The sequence below is a fragment of the Cibotium barometz genome, chromosome 27 (assembly GCF_041138505.1).
Source record: "Cibotium barometz isolate CiBa-2024 chromosome 27, ASM4113850v1, whole genome shotgun sequence".
NCBI classification, from domain to species: domain Eukaryota; kingdom Viridiplantae; phylum Streptophyta; class Polypodiopsida; order Cyatheales; family Cibotiaceae; genus Cibotium; species Cibotium barometz.
In genome coordinates this window covers 16,401,085-16,405,510 of record NC_141072.1, presented here as the reverse complement: position 1 = coordinate 16,405,510, position 4,426 = coordinate 16,401,085, and the positions used below count along the sequence as shown (strand labels likewise).

At 44.2% G+C, this 4,426-nt stretch overlaps 1 pseudogene; it reads left to right on the top strand.

Annotated features, from left to right (window-relative positions):
- Positions 1 to 2,432: 2,432 nt before the first annotated feature.
- Positions 2,433 to 3,669, top strand: LOC147623097 (uncharacterized; annotated as a pseudogene).
- The last annotated feature ends 757 nt before the right edge of the window (positions 3,670 to 4,426 follow it).

Genomic DNA, 4,426 nt, shown 5'->3' with positions numbered 1-4,426 from the left:
TGCTGGGACGGCTAGTCGAACTGGGCACTCTTCCCACTCATGCCCCCTTCGTTCATAGTAATCGCACTTGATGCATTCACTAGTCGGATGTGAACTATCCCTACAATGCACCATTTTTTCACCTTTGGCTGGCATTTTTACTCTCACTCCTCCTGACAGTTCTTCGACCATCCTCCGAAGCCTTTTGAGCTCTTGTTGTAGCTCCCTGGCTTTGCTTGTTGACTCCTTGTCTGAGCTGTTGCTACCATCGATTGAACTAGAATCACTGAAGCTTTCCCTCTAGCATTTTGTCCCTTTGCGCTCCATTTTCACTGCCCTCTCTGACCAATTCTTCAAAAGATCTGGTTGGGTTGGTGATTTCAAATTCAGCCACACCTTTCAGTGATGTCCCATTCAACAACCAAGCTCTCGGACTCTTGTTGGCCGGCGGAGATGAAAGTTGTTGGGCCAGGTCCTTTATTTCCTCCACAAACTGCCTGACACTAGCTTTTTTCTGTTTGATCTTCCCGAGCTAGCTCAGCAACTCCTCATCAGACTTCTCCACCTTGAATCTCTGGACATCTGTTTGTAAGTGGGTAACTTCTCTGGTGGGTAATTGAAGTACCACTTTTGAGCTATGCTTCGTAAAGTCTGAGGGAAGCAGATTCTCCAATCCCTCTGGGGTAGTTCCTTGAGTGTCGCCCAGCTTTCAAATGCTTGCACATGGACCTAAGGCTCCCTCCCTTTCTTCCCTTTGTACTCTGGCATCTTCAACTTGAGCTCCTTTGTAACATTCTTGCCTGGGTCTCTAGCACGTAGGTTGTCTAGGTGCTGGTCTTCATTTTCTTCCTCGGACGGTTGGTCGTCCTGCAGCTCTAGTTCCACTTCTTCCTGAAGCTCTCTTTCCAGAAGTATCATGTCGGCTTCCTGGGAATCCCCTATTTCCTTTTACTTTTTTGGTGGTTCTGGTGGACTACCTTCTGTGTGCAGCCGAGTGGCTTGGCCCCACCTGATTGTCAACGTGGTCCTCCATAGTTGGACTCTTTTCAGAGTTTCCCCAGCAAAATTGCCAATGTTAATATAATTAGTTAGACTGCTCCTGAACTAGAGCTCCGGGTTCAGTGATAGCCAATGGCTATACTGTTTCAGAGCCACTTGACACAAACAGACTGACTAGAACAAACAGACTTCAGTTAGAAACATGAATGGACATGAAACACTTAGAACAACTGAACTAGACTCAACATCATGTATTTGCATTTCATTTCCAGTATACATAAGGGTAATTTGACCCTGAGGTTGAGAATTCAATACAAGATAACTGCTACACTGGCTTAACAGAAGTGCCAGACCCCCACACACACACACATGCCCAAAGCCCAACTCCCCAAACCCTACCCCAGCCCTGCATTCTCCCCGTTGCCTTCGTCACATGAGTAGCAAGCACAGTGGCCCCTTCAAAGTCTTGGTGTCTCATTTTATACTGGTCGGTTGCCCGCTTCTTGGTTCTTGCTTCTTGATCTTTGACCGTTACAGTTGGCGGCCAGATATAGAATATTTCACTTAACAATAACTATAGTTTAAAAGACATCATTTCTACCCTTTACTAACTAGCATACTTAACATTAAGTTTAAGGAGAGATTAGCAACAAAATGACACATCAATGAGGGTGGCATTTATGAGGTCTGCCCCCCTTGAAAGCCAGTGAATTACTTGTGCTCAAAGAACTTTTCACATAGAGTAAAATCTTGATCCAAGTATCTCTAGACCATGGAGGCTAAGTTCTTCATGACCCAAAGTCACTTGGTGGCTTTCGGTCTTGTATTGTTCCCAATTCCAAGGTGTTTTCGAGACAAGTCAACGGTGAGTCAACGGCAAGCTGCTAAAGCAATGGAGAAGTAGCTTATGAGCCCGAGGAGTCCACTATATAGAAGCCCAATATACAACGTGCGTTCAAGTGATATTAAAAAATCCCCTTGCCTGTGAATTTTAAATGGATAAAACTACCCCTTTTCTTTAAAGAGACTTACGGATTTTTTTAAAGATTGGATTTAAACTCTGTGCTATAGAAACACTTAGCACCACCCATGGATCCTCATGCAAGTGCATCCGCTTCAGACCATAGAGAGCTCTTCTGTGTTGTAGAACCACTTAGCACCACCCATGGATCCTCATGCAATCGCATCTGCTTCACACACTCCCGCTCCTGCAAACCCTCACTCCCGATTCCTTGATTTCTTGAAGGACACTGAGTATATGGACAGAGAGGATCTCTATGCCTTCTTCACACTTTCTCCTGACCTTCACAGCGTGCGGGTTACAGGGTGCCATGTGACCTCATTCGCTACATACACAAAGGGGACCCTTCGCATAGCATCTATCTCGCTTTGAGGAGATTGCCGACGGAGCTGGCCACCTACTCACTCTTCGCGCTGGAGATGTAGCTTTCCGTATGGCAAAGAAACGCAAGCTCGGAACCACCTTCCTTTCCCAGCTAGCTACATTCGTATTCTTTGTTAGTGAAGAGTCCGGTGAGGAGGAAGTTGACCTCCCACACATGCAGGTGGGAGGAATAGTGAAAGACGCTAAGGAGCCCAGTGCACAAGCTTTGGATGAAATTGCAAAGAAAGCCATATTGCTCCTAGAATACCCCAAGGGTTTGGATGGGGTACCTGATAAAAGAGATGAGCCTGCAGGTACCTCTACAGTGCCTAAGTCCTTTGTTGAGCATGAACCAATACCTGAGGTGGAGATAAGCCGGTTCTCTAGCGTAGTTGTGGATGGCGAGGAGTATGTATTCCTCCACGACTTGGAGAAGGCTTGCCTCTTGCAAATGGATGAATACCCGAGTATGATTTGTATCAAAGGGGAGTTCCCCTTTGATATTGAATCAACTCCCATTGATGACAAACTTTTGCCTCTTCGGAGACAATGTCATGGACACTGTAAAGCTTGTCAATGAAGAGTTTGAGCTCTCAGAGCACAAGGATGTTCTAGAGGAAGCTTATCAAGCAACACAAGCGGTGCTGGTAGCTTGACGGACTCCTTTACCCAAGCCTACAATGAACGCAGATGATGGCTCAAAGGTTGTGAGCGAGAGAGGGTCTTTAATCAATTTGGAACGCGTTGAAGGACAAGACCTTGAAGATGCTCTGCAAGAGGTAGCTATCGATGTTGAATTGTAATTTTTCCTTCTGGTATTTTACTAAACAGATGAACTAGAGATGTTTTGGCTACTAATATGTTACTAAACTAATGAACCATAGGATGTTCTGGACATGGACGCGTGGGCGACACGGACGGGTGGCACAAGGCATGCTTTTGGTCCGCAAGTAGCACTTGCCCATTACCTTGGAAAGCTTCCAAAGGGCGGAGCTGTCATCGTTCACAAGGACTACTCCCCCGACGGCCACTTCAATGTTTTTGCATTGAAGGCGCTTAGCAAAGTTCTGTGTCTTTTCACCATGGCCCATGCCAGCAATGTAATTGTGCTTGTAAAGAAATCCCTTGCGATAGCCACATTTACCACCGGCTTTCGTGGTAAAGTGGTTATGCATATAGGTGTCAACCAAGCTATAGGAAACACAGACCCTGCTGAAATCACCCAGGGACTACTACTAGGGCAGCTACCATATGCAAAGGAGCGCAAAAAACAAATGATAAAGAGGATTATTGAAGCTTCCAAGTAGTTCTGGAATGTAATTAAATGTCCTTGCTATAGCCCCACTTTGTAATTTTTTATGTGGAATATAAAAATAGCCTTATATTGTCTCAATTTCGACTTTATCGTTGAATTTTTTCATAGCTTTATCCAAATTGTTCGTAAATTGGGAAAAAAAGTAATCTTAAATTCTTCATCTGAAACATGGTATTTATTTTTCAATTGCGTCGCTAAGCGCATAATAGGACTTTTTTTTACCATAGCCAGCAAAAAAAACAGCTGCCACCCACAGAGGCACGCAAATCTGGCCTACAAAGACAGATGTAGGCCATTTTTGTGCGCCTCTGTGGGCAGCTGTTTTTTTTGCTTGCTGTGCCCCTAACAACCTAAATCATGTCCAATTTAAGCTGTTTTAAGCACATATACTATCTCATTCAAGTCACAATGTAATATCAATGAAGTTGGAGGCAACCAGCAAAAACACGTTAACACTGACTCTATTTACGCACTATACAAGCTGCATCAGCCACTCAATGGAAGATTGTGATTCAAAAAATTAAAATTGAAATATGCCAGCCAAAGTAATTTAATTACATCTTGTAGCACAAAGTTTCAAGTACATTCGAGAATTGTAATTACATGAAGTTTAGTTCAAACAAAAGATTGGGCAAAATACAACAATACATCCATTTGCTTGTAGTGCTTCAGTTGTGTTCACCCTTGAGGCGATGAGCAAGTTGCATATCCTTCTGCATGATTGTCACCCTTTTTCAATGCACCGCGTA